General features: G+C 39.3%; 1 protein-coding gene and 1 pseudogene across 11 annotated transcripts in view; one reads left to right on the forward strand and one right to left on the reverse strand.

The window, feature by feature from the left end:
* FGF13 (fibroblast growth factor 13) overlaps window positions 1-20,214 on the forward strand; it is a 521,462-nt gene that overhangs the window by 112,093 nt on the left and 389,155 nt on the right. The window lies entirely within an intron of this gene.
* LOC311615396 (choline/ethanolamine transporter FLVCR2-like) overlaps window positions 253-20,214 on the reverse strand; it is a 31,739-nt pseudogene continuing 11,777 nt past the window's right edge. The window contains exons 2-4 of the transcript in view: window positions 19,206-19,453; window positions 3,184-3,329; window positions 253-1,657 (exon numbers count right to left, since the gene is read on the reverse strand). The product of the transcript in view is annotated as a choline/ethanolamine transporter FLVCR2-like (transcript). The remainder of the gene's footprint in view (window positions 1,658-3,183; window positions 3,330-19,205; window positions 19,454-20,214) is intronic.

The following is a 20,214-nucleotide window of genomic DNA, read 5'->3' on the forward strand; positions in this document are numbered from 1 at the left end:
GTTTATATGCATAGAATGTGATCTGAAAACACATACTAAAATATATTAACCATAGTTATATGTAGGTAGTACAGTTAGGACTTTTTAGATAAATCTATTTTCTTACATGTTTATTCTTATTTTTTTCCTATCATGAATTTGTATGACTTGTAAGAGCAGAATACCTTTGTGATCCTGTGAAGACTTTTGTGTTGGCAATGAGAGTTGTGTTGACTGAAGATATGTTCCCTGAGTTGCAACCATCTTTTTCTCTTAGAGGTGCTCTTCAGATACAGTGGTGGATGCTTTGCTGATATTGCTTTCCTCCTCCTCCTTCTCCACCTCTTCCTTCTGGAGTTTATTGTCATGAGTTTCCTTGTTTGCTTTCTGCCTTCTGAGATCTGCCTTGATGAATGCAGTGAGGGCTGCTCCAAGGGTGAGGAACACACACAGAAAGATGTTCCTGGGCATAGTTCCATAGTGTTTGATAATATGGCCCTGGGAGATGGTGAAGATGATCCTGAATACCTGGGCATATACATTGAGGAGGCCAGATGATATGCCTTCTGATTTTGGGTATGTTAGCTTCAGAGAAAACTCAAATCCCAGTGGGAAATAACTTTCACAAAGAAGCCCATTGTGCTAGCAGTTATGAACGTGTCCCATATTCAAGGTCATTGTGTACACCACCATGCCCAACAGAGTCATGATATGGACCACTAGGATTGTATCCTTATAGATTTTGGACATATCCAGCCAGATGCCTGAGATTACTTCCCCAAGCATTCCTGCAATGATGATGGTCAGGCCAATTCTTCCAGCATTTGATTCTTCTCCTGGGTAGTGCAAGATCACCATGCGATTCAGCAGTGTGGACAAGACATAGAAAGCTCCAGCATCCAGACCATAGGTGATGACAAGCAACACAAAGTTGAGGTTTTGAAGAGCTGGATAATGGAACTTAAATATGAAACATCAGGGCATTCCAAAGCATAGTTCAGGAATTGGACCCTGCTGAGGGGATATTTAGGCTCCTCCTTGAATATGATTGATAACAAGGATGAAAAAAAAAGAGTGGAAAACGCTCCTATTATGCAGAACATTATGCTGATGTGATAGGCAAACTTGTCCTGGTCTTCAATATTGGGTACCCAAAGGGGAGGTACCAAGAAACCAATTGTAATTCCAAACTGATTGCCCAAGAAAGCTATGTAGCAGGTCTTTGAAACCTCATTGGCCCTGATCCAGATGAAAGAGATGCAGGATGAAGACCTGGGCCACAGAGCAGATTACCTGGCTCAGTTCAGTGACTGCGAAGAGATGTGGTTTCAGGCTGCCCAACTTCACCCACGCCCCCAAGCAGTTAAGAGTGGAGCTGAAGAGAGCAATGGTGTAAAGGCCAAATTTTCCCAGCACCTAGGCCACCAGCAGTAGTAGAAAGATGTAGGTTAGCATGTAGTACGTGGACAGCCAATAAATGGTAAAGGGACTGACCTTGTAAAAGTTCATGAAGACGTTACTGATGGAGCCATACTGGATCCACTGAAATACATTGCATACTGAGTAGCAACTAAACAATAGGACCACTGTCCAACTGTGCTTGCTTACCTTAATCATACTGAGGTCCTCAGGGCCTGAGCTAACAGAGTGGGCTAATCTAGTTGAGTGGCCAAACCGCCTGGTTGGGCCAAGGTATTAGGGTGGGCTGAACTTCTGGTGTACACAGAGAGGCTGAGATGGGCAGGCATGCTGGGGTGTGCCTGGAGCTCATACTCCTGCTCAGAAGTGCCATTCCGCTCCTTCAGGTTGGGATCTTCATTCACCATGACCAAGGTCTCTCTTAGAGCCCTGGGCTGATGCTAAGGACTCTGGCAGTTTAAAGTGATAGTACCCTTGGCTGGTCCCATAAAGGTGACAGGGCACTTATCCTAATCTGTCTCAGAAGAAAAGGAGACAAACTTGCATAAAAGCCACAAGTTGGTCTCCAAATGCTCACCTCCAAACTTTGGCCCCAACTTTTCTGTAGAGGCCGCTGTCCCTAACCACTGACCCTCAGGCAAGCTGCAGACCCTTCAGCTGGGTCCTGGCCCTGCAGATGCCTTCATTAATTCTTAGCGCTCTGGCTAGGTACAGCCTTTGGTCCAGAAATGAGTTCTCTCCTTGCTTAGATACTTCAAATGACAATTGGTTCCCAGGAGGCTTGGACCTCATTCCCTAGGGCCCATGGGATCACCCCACCCCAATCCCACCAGGCATTCAGGGCCCTCCTCCCTTCCTGTCCTCCTACCTAGTTCCCCTTCACCCTCCTTCTCTGGCCCTCCCAATAACCTTGGTCCCAGAAGCCCCTTAAATTGGGCCCAATTAGGGGCTACTGTCCCTCAAATTCATTTGTTCCCTCCCAGAGGGTACATGAGATAATACCATCATCCCTTCTGAGATAACTCTCCAAATAAAGTTTACTCTACTCAGTCTACATCTACTATGGTATAAATATTTATTTTAAACTCTCCTGAAAATTCACTGGAGATTCAGACTTAGCCCTGGCAGATGGCCTGAAAGGCCAGCTTTCATAACTGGATTCTTCTCTTCTCAGGAGTGAAAGATAAATATTTTATGATTATCATATTTTATCGATGATCTAAGCCTTTTTGATTAGTTTCCATCTGCAGGGAATAGTTTATTTTGTTGACTTGGCTTTTTGAGACCTTTTTGTATTTGATGTATTCATGACAACCAGTTGCTTTTGTTTGAAGGAAACCCACCTTTGAGGGACAAATGAAAATATACTTTTCCTCAAAAAACTAAAAACAAAAAAACAAACAAAAAAAAACCACAACAACAACAACAACAAAAAAACAACAAAAAAACAAAAACAAACCCAAAACATAATTTTAGATAAAATAGCATCTACAAGCATTACTAAGGGGCCAGGTGCCAAATATAATAGTGTTAGCATATGCATCTGTTTATCATACTTTGTTGTATTTGCCAGTTTGTCCACACAACCCTCCTCCTCACTCTACTGTGTACTCCTTAAGGGCAGGTCTGTGTTTAAATCACTTTTATACCTCCAGGTTCTAATACATATTAAAAGTAGAATAACAGTGAAAAATAACATGGTCTCTGCACAAAGGATCATTTACAAGCTTCTGAAGTTTTTGGAGATATCTTGAGGATTGAGTTCCTTATCTGTTCAGTAGGTACAGTAGTGATTTCAGAGTAGTTGCTTGGAGAGTCTTGCTTTTCTCCCCCAGCTTCTTCTTAGTCTTCTTGGTCTCCTTGTCCTTCAGGGTCTTGTTTGTATCAGCAAATCCTGACTCTTTCACACTTGGCAATGAAGAGTTTAAAATCTGTTTATAAAGAATGTCAAAACCCCATTTTAACTCTATGTAGAAGCTTTCACATGTTATCATTTTATTTGGAGTCCTATTTAGGTCTTAGGGGTTGCCATCTCTGCTCACACATTCTCTGAGTCTGAACCCAGTGAAATAAATCATTAAAATATTTAATTCATGTACCATAAATAATAATGAGGATAAATATCTTAGAGGCCCAAATCAATTATCCATTCTATCTGTTACAGCTGGTTCTCCACTTGGCCCTAAATGTTTGTAAGTGCAAGGGCCATAAGACCATAGTAAACAGAATTACAAAACGATGGCTTCTAAGAGTGACACCTGACCTTTCCTTTAGAAATTTATGGCATCGGAATTGAACAAATTCATGTTGAAAATATAGAGATAAATAGCACTGGACCTCTGTGGTTCTAATACATATTAAAAGTAGAATAACAATGAAAAATAACATGGTCTCTGCACAAAGGATCATTTTGTGCAGAGACCATGGATGGCCTGGGTAATTCTCCAAACTGCTCTGTGATTCTGTGGAGTCATCTAACAAGTTAGGGTAGTCAGTCTTGAGTGCCTATGGTGAATTACCAGGCAGCTTAAGGACACCTCTGTATATGGAATGTGCTCCATAAGTTGAACACAGGAGGAGTTTCTCTTAGGATGGCTACTGGGTCATATATCTACCGTGTTTCCCCGAAAATAAGACATCCTCCGAAAATAAGACCTAACGCATGGAAAGATAAGACATCCCCTGAAAATAAGACCTAGTGCAACTTTGGGAGAAAAAATTAATATAAGACACTATCTTATTTTTGGGGAAACAGGGTAGCATTAGAAGTCCAAGTTTGCTTCAGCTCCAGTTTACAGACATACAGGACTAGCATTACCATAGTTTGCTGACTCTGACTTATACAATCCTGGTCACTCACATTACTTCTGGAATCCTGCTAGTATCCAGATAAATCAACAGTGCTTCCCCTCAATGTATACCAAGTATGCCGTGGTTTTTTACACAATAGAAATGATCTTGAAGAATGAATGAAAACCACATATTCATACAACAAATCATATTTACTTGAGGGAAGTTAACTTTTGCAAGAGCCTGTGATTAAAAAGAAAAACCCCTTTTGTAATGGAAATAATCATATTATATATTTTATGTTTAGATACTTAGGTCATTTTTTTTTCTTAGTCACGCTAGCCTGCAATGTATTCTAAAGTATTGTAATGTAAAATAATGTTATACCATATTCTAAAAAGATGATGATGTAATTTAAGTGTTTAATAAATTAAAAGTTAATATAATACTTATTAATTGTGATAGTAACTGCGCCTGTTTATTGAGGGCTTGTTATATGCCCCACACTGTACTAACTACTTTATATGCTCTACTTTATTGGACCATCACTATTTGATACATATAATGAGGTAGGTTATAGTAGTTTATATTGTATAAATTTTGGAGCCTGGGTCATGGGGCTGGGAAAGAACATAGAGGATCTCAAGTTCAGAGGAGGATTCTGTGTCCCAGAAATGGAAAGAAATTCCTCTTGAGTCACTCAGCAAGTTATTGGAAAGGTTGGGATTAGAAAAGATGCTTTCCAGTTCCCAGCCCCGTGCATATTTTCACCTTTACCCTATCTCTACTGCACACAGCACCTCATGATATATGGATGCTATATCAATGCAGTTGCAGGTTAAGGAATAAATGAATCACCAATAGGTTTTATATATTTTTATTAATTTCTTTATTGATTAAAGTATCACATATTTGTCCTCAACCCCCCATTCCAATCCCCCACCCCCCTCATGATCTCACCCCCCTATTGTCCTTGAGCACTGGTTAGGCTCATATGTGTGCACATAAGTCCTTTGGTTGATCTCTCCCTTTTATCCCACCCTCCCTTTGAGGTCCAACAGTCTGACCCATGGTTCCTTATATCTGGGTCTGTTCTTGTTCATCAGTCTATGTTGTTCACCATTTCCCCTAGATGAGTGAGATCATCTCCTACTGTAGATAGTATATATTTTAAAGTGCCCAGCAGCCCTGAGTCCAGCACCTTTTGTACCTGAGGCTTGTTTAAGTCTGGTAAGAGTTGATCGGATAAAGAATCCTACTGAAAAACAATGTTAATATTAATAATGGCCTTGGTAAAATATAGTAAAGAAGAATAGAATTTAATATGGAAAATGTTGAAGGAAATAGAAAATCATACTGGACACAATAGTGGGCCAAATATAATTTAAAGAAGGTTTGGGCAAACTTTATCTGTAAAGGGGCAGATCGTGAATATTTGAGGCTATGCAATTTATATTGTTACAATTACTGACTGAACTTTGCCATTGTAATATGAAAGAAGATATGGACTGTACAGAGACACATCATCATGTCTTTATTTCAATAAAACTTCATTTATAAAACAGGTGGCAGCCTGGAATTGGTTTATGAGCCACAGTTTGCTGACTTCTGACTTTCACGATCCTGGTTCTATATCAAGGAGTGTGAGTTGGTGTGCTTATGACTGCTTTAGGGTGTGTATTTTCCTTTTGTCGGGCAGGCAGGAAATGGCTAAGCCTAAATTAGGGTATAGCAGTCCAATGTTGCCCAATGTCCCTGGTTACCTGTGAGTGTGCCAAAGTCCCCATTTCTTGGAGGATATTCCTTACTGATAGACTGGCTATTAAGTTACACTGTTCTTTTTGGAAACACAGCTTATGAGGTATTTTGAGTAGTGAAGTCATATCAGCTAATATGTCTCTTAGTGGTAATGAGAAGAAACTTGGACTCCCTAAATACCAGGCCCTCCAAACTGCTCCTCTGAACTTAATGTCCCCATTGTTCTCCCTATTCAGTCAAAAGTATTTATGAATAATGATAATGATGGTCATGGTGGTTAATATTTATTGAGGTCCTTCTATGTACCAGGCAATTTACTTGACATTAATACATTTTCATCATTGATCTCTACCAACAACTTTATAAGACAGATACTATCATTTCCTGCATTTTGCACAATTTTGACAATTGAGGCTCAAAGAGGTTTATGACTTCATCGGGGTCAAAGAGCAATTAAGTTGATGCAACAGATCCATAGCCCAGGCTGGGTGATGATAAAGTCTTTGGTCTTTACCACTCTACCACACTTCCATCTCTGCTCCAGGTTTTTGAGAACACAGTGAGTCATCTTCCTCTGAATCTGGGTCTGAGAATATTTTCTCACTTCTTCCTCTCCCACATTACTCCAGTCTGCCCTTGGTTCCCAGTCTCAGGACTGTAGCACTTTACACCCAGACTGCTGTAGTGGCTCCTGACTGGCCTCTATTTAAAACAGCTCTATTGAGCACCTTGTTACTTAAGAACATTTTTGTCACTTCACAAACAAGCCCTAAACTCTTTTCATATAAATGGAAAGGCAGAATACCTAAACATGTTTTCAAGGTTCATTATGCTTTCAAAATTTGTCCATGTGGTAGCTTGTGCCAGTACTTCATTTGTTTATGGCCCAATAATATTCCATTCTATGGTAGACCATAGTTTTTTATTCTTTCATCTATTGATAGACATTTGGGTTTTCATCTTTTGTATACTCTGAAGTAATTGGCCTCTTAAATGTATTCTGCACAGCACTTTCAGATCAATTTTCCTAAAGTGCAGCTCTTACCATGTCACTCCTCTGATTGAAAAGTAATCTTTATCACATGATTTCATTCATATGTCAAGTCTAATGAACAAAATAAACTGTTGAACAAAATAGATCCAGAGACATGGAATGGTAGAACAGAATTTTGAATCTCAGAGGGAAGATGGGAGTGGTGGATAGGAAGATATCAACCAAAGAACTTATATACATCTATGCATAACCCATGGACACAGACAATAGGGTGGTAGAGGCCTGGGGTGAGAGAGGGCTATAAGGGGTCAATGGGAGGAAAAAAGAGGACATATGTAATATTTTCAACAATAAAGATTAAAAAAAAAGAATGTCATCTCTGATTTTCCATCACCTCTAGGACATTGTTTAAACTCCAAGTTTGGATGTTATTGTGGGAAAGTACCTGACAAGGAGTGAACACTTAATGCTGGGATAAGAATTTTGAGGGAATTGTTCCTTACTCAGCATGGAGTCTTCTCACATCGATAAACTCTTTCTCACAATGATGGGCCCTTCCCACATTACTACAGGTTCCTGTGAACTCCCCTTCCTTTCCATTATCCAGGTTTCTCCCATCTGTATTACTTATGTGGCACTCAGCATGTGCTGCTGCACATTGGGAAAAAGATACATCTCTAAGTGCCTCATTTCCTTTGCTGATCTTAGAACCCCTTGAGGTCAGGGATCAAGTATGACTCATAACGATGTCATAAGTGTAATAATAATACCTATCATTTGTTGGAGGCATTGTTATGTGCCAGGCCCTCCTTTAGGTCCTTTCAGTCCTTAACTCACAAACCAAGCCATCAAGGAAAGTGCTTTTATTTCAATTTCACAGATGAGGAAATAGGTTCTGAGTGTCTAAATAACTTGTATTTGGTGACTCAGAAGGTAAACGGTAGAGCTCAGGTCCATCTGACTCCAAATTCATGCCTCCACAATGCTGTGGTGACAAGGACTCATTTTTCTCTTCCTGACTCTCCTCTTCTTCTTCCTCCTCCTTCGTCATTAGATATCATCAATCCCACTTGGCAGATGAGGAAATGAAGGTGTAGACAAGTTAGATGTCTCCTCCAGGGTCACATTTTTAGTGTATGATGACTCAGGGACTTTAAAATTAGAACTTCTATCTGTAAGCATATTTTTATTTTCCCTGACTGTACTATGGCATTAGTATGTGTTGTGGCCTCAGTGAGCTCTTTGATATTTGATAATTGTTGTGTTATTAAACAGTAGGGAGGAGAAGATGCACATATATAAACAACAATAGGAACTATAAGATGCTCTATTGTGACAAGGATTATAAATGCTATGCAAATTTGAGAAAAGTTATGCGAGCTTCATTGATGAGGGAATCCTGATGCTAGACTTTGAAGGAGGGATAAGCTTAGTGGGGCAGAGAGGAAAATGTGAAAGAGACAAAAAGAGGGAGATAGCGGAAGAGATGAAAACCCTCCCATTGGGCCATTCTCCCAGTCCAGTTTTCCACAATGACCCAAATTCTCTAATAGTCTTGACCTGTTCTAATTACCATTGAGACAGCTGTTAAGAAACAAATAGTTGCATAATATGGACATGAGCATGTGGTTTTGGATTAAATTTATATTTCTCAAAGGGACAGTCAAGGACATTATACATTTGGATGATGTCTATCAGAACTGTTTTAAGTTCTATTTTAAATAAAATTGTTTTGGTGAATATATCAACACCATTCTAATGACTTTAATTTGTAGGAGAGTTCACAAAAGCAGCCACCTATGCATTAAAGTGTGCATCTTGTACAGATGTAGTTACAGCATCCTGTGGCTGCAAGTCAGCATTCTCATAAGGCATCAGCCCTAAGCAAAGGCCATAGCCTATGTAGGTTCTCCTCTTTACTTGTTTGGTTCAGTGTTGTGAAATATGGAAGCAAACAGCACAAGCCTAAACTCTTTATTGTTGACAGTATTATAGATCTCTCCTGTTACCCTTCCCTGCCTTTCCCCTCTCCACCCTGCCCCCACCCTAAACCACATTATTGTCTGTGTCTATGGGCTAATGCATATATATTCTTTGGTTAATCTCTTCCAGTCCCCCACCCTCACCCTTTCAACCTCTCTCCTCAGAGATCTGTGAGTCTCTTCCAAGTCTAAACTCCTGAATGAATCCAAGTTCATGATAGCCCAATTTCTTAAGAAATCACAGTCCTATAGAATGCCTTGGCTGCATTTTCCCAGGAAGTTCCACAAGAGACTACAAGGACTGAAGATAGCACAGCCCATGTTAGATGCCTGGGTCTCTGCTGAGGGAGCCTGGGGTGGGTTGGAAGCCTGCCATTGCTTTAGGCTCTGCTTTACATTTCTCTCAAAAGCCTTTTTCTTTCTTCAGAATAATCCAGTTGTAAATGCTACTTGAAATTCTAATGATTTATAATTGTCTATACAATTAACTTGTATTTCCAGAGTACTGTTTTCTTCTCATCTTCTGAAATTGTTCTGTAGTAGTGTCCCAGAGTTGTTTTAGGAGGTGCATCTGGTGGTATACTGAGATATTAAATCGATTTTTAAATCTGCATTTATTTTCATTTACAACAGTTTTAAAGTGAGTATATTGGAGCCTGAATGTATTTCTTTCTTATTGCAAAATCATTATATATTTATTCTGAAGATTTTATATTTCCTCAAATTGTATTTACTTCTCTTGAAAGGCAAAGTAACACCCAATTTCCACTGAATATTTGTTCAAAAATTTTAAACTTGTTTCTCACTTAAAAATATGATATTGTGTTTAGATTAAAAACAATAAATAATAGAATGATTTCAAAACAAATGCTTCAGTTGGAATATCAGTAAAATAAATTGCACCTGTTGTTAGATATTTACAATAGACTATTCAATAGCTTTTGGCTTAAAGGTTGATTATAAAGTACATTTATTGATTTCTAAGTAAACCACTCATCTCTGGAGGCATAGTGGACTATTGGCTTCTTGTCAGAATGGATTTGAGGAGAATATGTCCTTTGGTTCTAATTCCAGCTTCTCAGTAGAGGTGGGAGTTGATTCTCTGAGACCAGTGCATTTATGGTTTAGCAGCAAAGTTTTCCCAGCGTTGATAGGTTGTTCAATTTGAAGGTGCATGAGTCATGTTTGAGGATTGATCAAACTCAGAGCATGTTAGCCTTAGAAAAGATGGTTCCTTACTAAAACTGGCACCAAGTTACTTGAAAGCTACATGAAAGCTGGTATAACATTAGCATGAACAGAGCTTAGGAGTATATCTACAAGAAAGTTTAAAAGGAAATTAAATATCGATTGTACAAAATAATCTGTCTCAAAAATCCAAATTATTTAGTCATCTGTTACCATGGCAGGACTAAAGGAGATGGATGTCACTCACTTCTTGTTATGAAAGAAAAAAGGCATGGAGTCTGAAAGAGAGGAACAGACTTGGAAGAAACCTCTTAGCTTCTTAAGAATAGTAATCCTAAAACGGTACTCTTAAGTAAGGATGATAAATGTAAGTTAATGGTTTAGACACCACTGATACTAATATAATATACATTAAATATAATTGATTATGGCATTTGATATAATTACATGTCATATAAAAATAGATTGCTCCTCTTGCTTGATTTTTTTCAATGTGTCTTATAAAGATGCTAGCTAAGCCACAGCAACTACTTTTCTTGGCTTGTGGTATTGTTGAAAAAGACCAGTGGATGGATGGCAGTATATCCATTTCTTCCACTTGGACCAAGGAATGTGGGTCATGTATAAAGTTAGCAATGCCCATTTCCCTTTTGTCATACGAGTGACCACATCCCTACATCGAGCATTTGTGTCTGAGCTTTTTCTTTTCAAGAAAGTGGGGATTATCATGAAGTTTTTCACCTTTATTGGCTAGTGGATGAGTCCTATTGTTTGTAGGTACTCATGCCTTTCAAAAGGAAAACAAAACACTCTTCCTCTTCCTTGTATCACAGCTCTCCCAGAAGGCACCTTGTTGTGGGGTCGAACCCTGGGTTCAAAATAAGACCACGGGAGGCTGATTAGTTAATTTTTTAAAAAAGCAGGCAATGATTTATTGAACTGGCCAGGACAGCCATAAGAGCACCACACGCAGGTGGACTCCAAATGACTGCACCTTTTCAGGGGTAGGCAATTCCTTTTAAAGGTTTAAACCACAAGAATTTTCCTTTTGTTCCTAAATCCTAAAGACTAAATTCTCAAGACTGGGGACAGCCCGCAGGGTTGATTCCCAGTCACATCCTGCTGGACATTGGAATGTGGCCCTATCTTGCCATAGTGATAACACAGAAGCAGAGCTCAGTGGTTAGTCTCTAAAGGTTATCTACAGTTTCTATCCCTGAAGCTACTGAGTCAGTGGGAATCAATCTCCTGTGGTCCTGGTCCCAGACAAGGGAAAATTGCCTTAGCCTCCAGGTCTTCACCTGGAAGCTGAGGTAAGTACCCAGTGTTTTAATCAGATGCAAGAGCCAGACTTAGCAGGGTTAAAATTCAAACAGCAGTTTTTACCAAAGTATCTTTGCCACTATATTTCACACCTTACCTGGGCCCTTGAAGTGCCAAGTTTCTACATGTTAGTCTGTCTTCCCTGAGTTGGCTATCTTTTGGTATTTGGTCTTTTGATAAAATTTCTAGTATTTATTGTCAGTGCTGCACAGACTTTCCCACTCTCATTCTTATCTGTCTGTTATCATCCTTCCTCCTGGTCTCCTCTTTTCTTTTGTTGCTTCCTCTCTCTTCTTTCATTTCTCCATTTCTCTCACTTGTAGGTGCTAGCATATCACGATTGAGGTAGTTGTTTGGTAGTTTTTCCCCACTTTCATAATCTCCTGCATGCGTGTCCTTAGTACATGGTCTATTGATCATAGTAAAGCTGTGTTTCATGCTAAGGCCATCTGCTCTGCAAACCCTGCTCATACCCTGCCCAATGTTGTTTTGCCTCCCTGGTGGTTGTTGAGTCTGTGTGTGTGTGTGTGTGTGTGTGTGTGTGTGTGTGTGTGCGCGCGCGCATGCGCGCCCTCCTTACACTCAAGTCTGCATCTCAGTTGCTGCCAGTAACTTCAGGTTATTGTTCCAGGCTTTTTGGACTTAATTAATCCAGGAGTAAGTTGTCATTTTTTATGACAAGAATTGCCTTCTAACATAGGAGTTTTCACATATTTTTGGTTTATTTGTTTTTCTTTGCATTCACCTAACAGTAATTCTTATACTCTCTGAAATCTTATGCCAAATCCAATATTTCTAACAGGTCAAATTAGAGCTACTTTTCTTGAATTTTTGGTAGGGAGTCCAGTGCTTGCTTTCTTCTGCTCCCACCTTAAGGGCCTAATGAGGGATTCGTGAAGAGTACTGTGGTTCTTCATAGCAGGGTTTGATATACTCCTGGCCTTGTCCCCTCTTTTAATACATAAGTGGGGGCAGAGGAGAGGACATGGTACAGAAAAGCTCAAGGATAGAAGTTGAAGCATTGTGTGACTAGGAGCCTAGTCATTGGTCCTGAATTAACCAAAAGCACAAACCTCAAGTCTACATTTGTATCAGTATTCTGACAGCTTTCAGCCCTTCTTGGGGCTTAGGTGTAGTAGAACCATTGTTCTTTTGAGACAGAAAGGAACATTTCTTTTTTTGTTTATTACTATTTCCTTCATCAAAAACCCCAGACAGAATCAGCCATACACAGCAGTTTGACAGGTTATTATGCCTTTGATGAAGATTAGTTAAGTGAGTAAGAGTTGTTCTTATCTTATAATGAGGTGGTTGTTTTCAACTGTTATTCCAAGAAGAGAGGTTGGATCAGTCAGACCCAGCAAACATATACTAACTTGATTCATCTGGCTATGTCATTTGAAGGCCAGAGCTAAGATGGGTGTGCTTGTAGGCATTGGATTGCCAGAGGAAGCAAGGCAGGGAGCTAAGAGACCACCATGGTGAGGGAGAGAATAAAGAGAGCAGCTCTACTCTTTACTGTTAGGGGATACAGAGTCAGACTGCCTGGAAAGGGGCTCTGGGCCAAAGGTTGCTCATATTGGGGAGGCCTTATTGACAGAGTGGTGAGGGGTAGTTCTATCCTCTTTTTAGACTCCTTTTAGTTCTGGAGTTGTGTAGTGGGCTCCCTCTAAGAACTCTCAGCTGGTCATCCTCACCATTATTTCCCTGTTTGAAGCCCTCCTCTTTCCAACCTAGACTATCAGGAAAGCACAGCAGTGATCTACATTTGTGTCAGTATTCTGACAACTGTCAGCCCTTCTTGGGGCTTAGGTGTAGTAGAATAATTGTTCTATAGAGACAAAAAAAAATCCATACACTATTCCCTTCATCAGAAACCCCAGATAGAATCAGCCATACACAGCAGTATGGCCTGGAGCCCCTTTCCTGACATCCTGACTCTGTATCTCCTAACAGTAAAGAGTGGAGCTGCTCCCTTTATTCTCCCCAATGCTTTCGCCTCCATACTTTCTGGTTGTTTAGTTTTTATTTTATTACTCATATTATTTATTTTATTTATTTTATTTTTATTGAATTTATTGACATAACAGGGACAAACAGTATGGTCATAGCCAGGGGGAAAGGAGGTGGGGGGAAATGATTGTTTTTTCATGTTTATGGTGAGGTGTATACAGAAGAGTAAATATAAGATATTTATGAAGATTAAAATTAATTATAATAAAAAAATGAACCCCTATGGGTCTACCATGTAGCCTGGGAAATAGAATAATGCTACCTGTACTTTAGAAGCATGAATTAGACAACCTTGCTAAATTATCTTAATAGAATTATAATAATTTATAAGATTTTTTTTAGCTCTATGTAGTCAATCATATCATCTGCAAATAATGACAGTCTTATATCTTTCTTTCTGGTCTTTATGCTGACGTTTCCATTGCTTGACCTAACTGCACTGGTGCAGTTAGTGCAATGTTGAATCAAAGTGGACATTCTCTTTTGTTCCTGATTTTAAATGGAATACTTACAGTATTTCACTGCTGAATTACGATGCTCTCAGATTATTTTGTAATGCATAGGTTTTATTAGGTTGGAAAAATAATCACCTATATTAGCTAATAAATTTTATTGTAAATGAATATACTTTTCATTAAATATATTTTCTGTATATTTTGAGATGATAACATAGCATACTTTTATTTCTTTTGTTCTCCTTTAGTCCTCCAAAGCATTAGCATACTCATAGAATTTTTAATGTTAAAATAAACTTAAGTTCCCAAGAGCTGCCTGAGAAATGGTGTGCTCTGGAGGTCTGCCATTGGGGAGGGACAAGTCGCACTTACTGCTGTAGAAGCATTACACCTTTGGAGGTGGAGTTCCCAGGCCCACAGGTCTGCGGGTGGGGCAGCAGGATTTTGGCTGGAGTGGTTGCCAGGTCGCGGGCAGTGTCCAAGGCCTGTCTGGGTGGTGGTGCTGATGAGTTCCTGGAAGAGGCCACTCTCCCCTTCAAGATGGTGTGGGCTCCATGCCCATGTCCTGCAGTCCGGGGAGTGCCCACAGCAGTGGTAGTCTCTCCCTGTCCAAGAGAGCCTGGTCTGCCAGCCCCTGCTGCTCCTGCTGGATTTAACTGTCCCTCACTGACACACACACACACACACACACACACACACACACACACACACACACACCATATCCACACACCTCCTTTCATCCCTTCACTCACTCACATCCTTTCCCTCACCTCAGTCCTGCCAGCTGCCATTTTCAGAACTGCCCTGTTTAATTCTTAATAGCATTTATTTGTGCCTCTGCTTCTGGTAATACTCCCTTTTATTTCAAAGTTCACATAATTATCAAAATGGTGTTATTAAAGCATGGTACTAGTCATATAGTTACCTTTTACACTTAGAAATCATAAGAGGCATTTCCTTATTTTTTAATTTTTATGGTTTATGTATATAAATTCATCAATTAATCTCGTTCTTGTCTTCCCTCCACCCTTCCCTCTAAGATTCATGAGATTATCCCATGTCTCTATGTCTCTGGATCTATTTTGTCGACCAGTTTATTTTGTTCCATTAAATTTCACATATGAGTGAGATCATGTTATATTTGTCTTTCTCTGACTGGCTGATTTTGCTTAGCATAAGACCCTCATGTCCCTCCATTAAGAAAAAGTTTTTTTTTAAACTCATAACTTTGATTTTCAGCCACATTAGGTTTTTCTTGATATATCCTTGACTTCCCATAGACAGTACCTTCATTTATACCCTTCCTAACATTTTGACCATCTTTTCATAGATCTTCATCATTTGAAATATTTGTTTCTCAAGCTCATCTCAAATTCTATTTGTTTCATGAAAGTTCATCTATTTTATTCAAAACCAATAGATATCTTGTTTTCCTGTGTTTCCATAACGTAGTCCCCCAAACTTCTCCTTAGCAAATATGATGTTATGTTTTGTATTTAATGACTTGGTTACATGTCTGCAAAGTCTTACAGGTTGTGACTCTTTTGAAGGCAAGACACTGTCTTATTATTTCCTGCATTCTAAGCACTTGGCAGGGGACAACTCAGAATATGTGAAATTTAATTGAACTAAATTAAACTGAGTGGAACTGCACAGGAATTAATCTCTTGGCAAAGTGTAAAATTGAAAAAGTGAATTGTAGGTCACATGTGCAATCTAGGGTAATGTGAAGATGTCTTTACCTCTAAAATTACTTTTTCGTCAACTGGTTGAAGCCTTAAAGTCTACCACTTAAGTTTAATTCATTTTTATTAAAGCATTTTCTCCCTGTTAAAAATGCTATCTAGTCTGGGAAAGCATAGGAGACCTCATCAATCATTGACACCCCACATATCATAATTTTTCATGCTCCTTAACAAATGAGGGATTTTGCTAGATTCTTTCCTGAGAGCAGATGCATTTGTGGGCATGGACAAGGAATATCTCAGTGAGAACAAGGATACAGAAAGGGATAGCTAGATATACTCCCATTTTCTCTCTTTATTTAGCATCTATTTATTATATTGCAAGCATTGTGTTAAGTCATATATAATCTTAATAACAACTCAAAGAGGTAGGTAGTATTATTGTCTCCAGTTTCACAGATGAAAGAACCTGAGATTCAGAGAGGTTAAGCAACTTAGTCAAGGCTACTCACCCAATAGATGGCAAAGCTTAGATTCAAAGTGAAGTCTGGTGGACTATATTCTTCTACAATTCAACTTATCGCTTTTTCATGACTCATCTCAAAACCTCTGCTATTTATTGAGTCACTGTTAAGTGTGTATCTCTGCCTGGCTCCTATCTCACTGTCAGATTTTAGGTATTTCAGTGGTCAAAAGTGATCTCTTGTTTGTTGATTGAGCTTAGAAACTGCTGAAATGAGGAAGAATATGTACAATTGCTTTGGCTGCTTCCTGTCTCTATAAGATCTCTCTTTACTCCCTGAGTGGGAGTTTCTGGGTTTCAGAAGGATCTTCTTTGTCATGTCATACCTTATCTACAGGCTGTTCCTGAAATCTTAACACATAACATGGATTTTGGAGACAAAACCTTCTTGATTAAAGGGGAAGGAGACAGCTGTTTCCAAGAAAGCTGGGAAAGAGCCCAGAGGGCCAACTGGAGATCAGGAGTGCTTGGGGACTATGTATATTTGGGGGCGATTGTGATTTACTGTTTACAGGCAGTCCTCTCACTCACTAATCCGCAGAGCACATTAGGGCTGCCACATCAATAAATAGTCTGACAGGTTATCCTGTCCAAACCCAATGACTGTGTACATGAGGAAATGAAGGCAAAAGAAGGGGCAGTATATCACCCCGAGTCATACAGAGTGGTATTCAATGCCTGCATTAAGACCCAGAGCTTTTAATGGAATGACCCAGATTGGGAAACTTTATTTGGTCCTCCATACAGACTATCCTTTCTTATCAGTTATTTTTGCAAGGCAACATGCTCTTTATTTTCCTTTAGGCTTTTAGTGCCTTGAAGATAGAGAGAACATTTTGTAATTGGTTTTGGACTCCCTACCATTACTCCCACATAGTTGGCTCTTGGTGGGGGATTGGTGTCTTGATTGAGTTAGCCTTCTCTTTTTATGACCTTTATTCAACAGGACATCTAATCTCTGTGTATGACATTGCTCTTGGCAAGGTGTACTCCTCCACCAGATGCAATTCCTCTTACCTAGAAATGGTCCCTCAGTGCATTGGACCACAGCACTTCCACATCCAGTTCCTCCGTTAGCATTAGTTCCTCATCCATTAGCCCCACTTTCTTAATGTCTATTCCATATTTTGTTTCTAACTCATGCAGGTATGTTATAAATTATCTTTCATTGCATGTATATAGTCTCTGAAGTCTTTTTTTAACTTTACTTTCAGAGTTATATCGTAATTCTTCAGCACCATAAAGAAAGGTGTATGATTATGTCTACCATGTATTAGGTCTAGTAATAATTAATGTCGTTTTCTAATACTTTTTTTAAAATCGAATTTATTTAAACAATACAACAAAATTTAATCAACAATATAGTTGCAGTTGTTTTCTACCACTTGTGCCCAACGCTCAGGAAGCATTTTAATCCCTCTGTTGTAAAATTCTTGTGATTTTGATGCAAAAAATTCGGTCAATGCATTTTTGAGGCATTCTTCATTATTAAATTTTTTTCCAAGAAGAAAGTTTTGCAAAGAATGAAACAAATAGTAATCGGAAGGGGCAATATCAGGAGAATATGCAGGTTGAGGAAGAACTTCCCATTCCAACTGGCGCAGTTTTTTCAGCAGTGATTCTTGCAGTATGCGGTCGTGCGTTATCGCGGTGAAGAATTACGCCTTCCGATTAATCAGCGCGGGTTCTTTTTCTCTTAAAGCTTGGGCTAACCTTTCCAACTGGGCACTATACACTGCACTTGTAATGGTTTGGGTAGATGGTAAAAGTTCATAATGAAGAATTCCTTTAAAATTCCACCAAACACACAACATCACTTTTTTCGCATGCAAGTCAGGTTTTGGCGTGGGCTGCGGAGCCTCATTTTTGTCCAACCATTGAGGCCGCCTTTTCAAATTAACATACAGCACCCATTTTTCCAGTCCAATTTGCTCTAAAAACGGCAAACGGTTTTGACGAGAGAGGAGCGAACTGCAAATTGTGACTCTTTGATTACGGTTGTTGTTGGTCAACTCATGAGGAACCCATTTTCCAAACTTTTGGACTTTGCCAAGTGCACGCAATTGATTGGAAATTGTTTTTTGTGAACAATTTAAAGTTGTCGCAAGCTCTTGTTGGGTAATTTGAGGATTTTGCACCAAAAGAGCTTGAAGAGCTTCTTGATCAAAATTGGACACACGGCCTCGACCACTCTTGTCATCTAACGAAAAATTTCCCTCGCGAAATTTCTCAAACCAACGCTGGCATTTTCTGGCGCTAACTGCATCTTGACCAAGAGCACTACAGATGTTTTTTGCAGCCTCACTTGCTTTTCTTCCTAATTGGAACTCGTAAAGCATGCAGTGCCGAATATGCTCTTCATCCGCCATCTTCTTAGCCCTAGTTTTGCAACAAAAAAAAAAAAACAAACACAAACTTTTTCAAGCAAAACTTGTTAATTGCACTTCACACGTTCTGTAGATACCACGTGTTTGAAGGTTATGTCAATTCAAGTCAACGCCAAGCAAGATTTTAAATGAATGTTTAAAAACGACATTAATTATTACTAGACCCAATACATAAGATGCAGAATAATTTCATTATGAATCTTGGTTTTCTGGGTCTTGCCACATTAAGAAAGTAAGCCTCCCTTGAAATATTAATCTAATTACAAACAAACAAACAGGCACTATAGAGGGTATGTATAAAAGACAGCATTATTTCTGAATGGTTTATGATGCTGGCTACTTTTTCTGTTCATTGAAATTATGATATGAGGCTGAGTTGCTGGCATCCTCTACCAAGCAGAGTGACCTTAGTCTACTCATTTCATCTTTCTAAGATTCAGCCTCTTCATTTATTGAGAAAGATTAAACTGTTGGGATGATCTTATGAAGTAATGTCTGTCAAAGCACGTAGACATGCTGTATGCAGCTCCCTGTGCAGTAGCAGTGTGATTGTTTATTATTGGAGGACTCAGAAAATAGTAACATTCAGTTGTAGGAGATAATTGGAAGAACAGAGACAATGTTGTGTTCTTGTACAGGTCTCCAAACTGGTATCCCGAATACTACCATGCATGTGCATCTTGGCTCAGTGGACTGGAACCAATAATACCTTTGTAATTCTGAGGGAGTTCTTTGGGATCACATCTTCTTTTAACATACAAAATAATAGTTTACCAACTGAAGCAGGAATTCCAGACTCTTCTTCAATATCTTCACCAGTTCCCCTTCTCCCTGGCAGAGGTGGGAGCTTATCTTTTCCTGTTAGATAGCTCCAGCTGTCAATTGCTTCTCCACTATCCCTGGCTCCCTTAGCAATAGCAGATGGTTGAAAAGTATACACAATATCTCTGAAGACAGCTGAGAAAAAAAAAGAAGAAGCTGTCTGAAATCTGTGAGCATATACAGGGCAGTAAGTTGGAATTCAGCAAAGAAAAACTCTGAAGGCAAGAAAGCACATGGATATGTAAACTATGGTTTGATTGTGACAAAATTATCCCCAGCCCACTAGAGCTATACTTTCAAACTGGCGTATTATAAGGAGCTGACAGGCCTATTAATTTTACATCTCTTTGCTGGTTTTGGTACATAGTTGTCCATGGGTATTTGTAGCATTCCCCAATGCTCATCCCTGGAGGCCTTTATTATTTTTGTCCTTACTGATCACTTCAAGCTCTCTAGATTTCTTGTGGTTGTTCCACTTTTAGTCTTGGTGATAGTTGTAAAACAGATTTTGTTATAGGAAGATTGGAGATGTATTTGGTTTTATTCAAGATTATTGCCTTATCCTAAGGTCAGTAATTCATCTTTGGAAAGAAAACAAAATCCTCCAAATTAATTTTCAGCAGCCTTTGTCACTGACTGGTGGGAATATTGCAAATGTTGCTCTGAGTAGGTTAAACCTATGCTTCTAGGAACATGGAAGATCTTCCTCTGTCAAATGCCTCCCAGCTACTTTTGCAGAGATTCAGTTGGTAACTGCTGACATCTGAATGGACATACTTAATTGCATGCCAAGTAGTTTATTTTGTTAGCTTTAATCCTAGGAGGTAGGTTGCTTGAGGAATGCTATAGCAAAAAGCCCCAGCAAGAACTGATCACCCAGGAAAAAAGTGATCACA

Source organism: Pipistrellus hanaki, assembly GCF_964339955.1.
Source record: "Pipistrellus hanaki genome assembly, chromosome: X".
Taxonomy (NCBI): domain Eukaryota; kingdom Metazoa; phylum Chordata; class Mammalia; order Chiroptera; family Vespertilionidae; genus Pipistrellus; species Pipistrellus hanaki.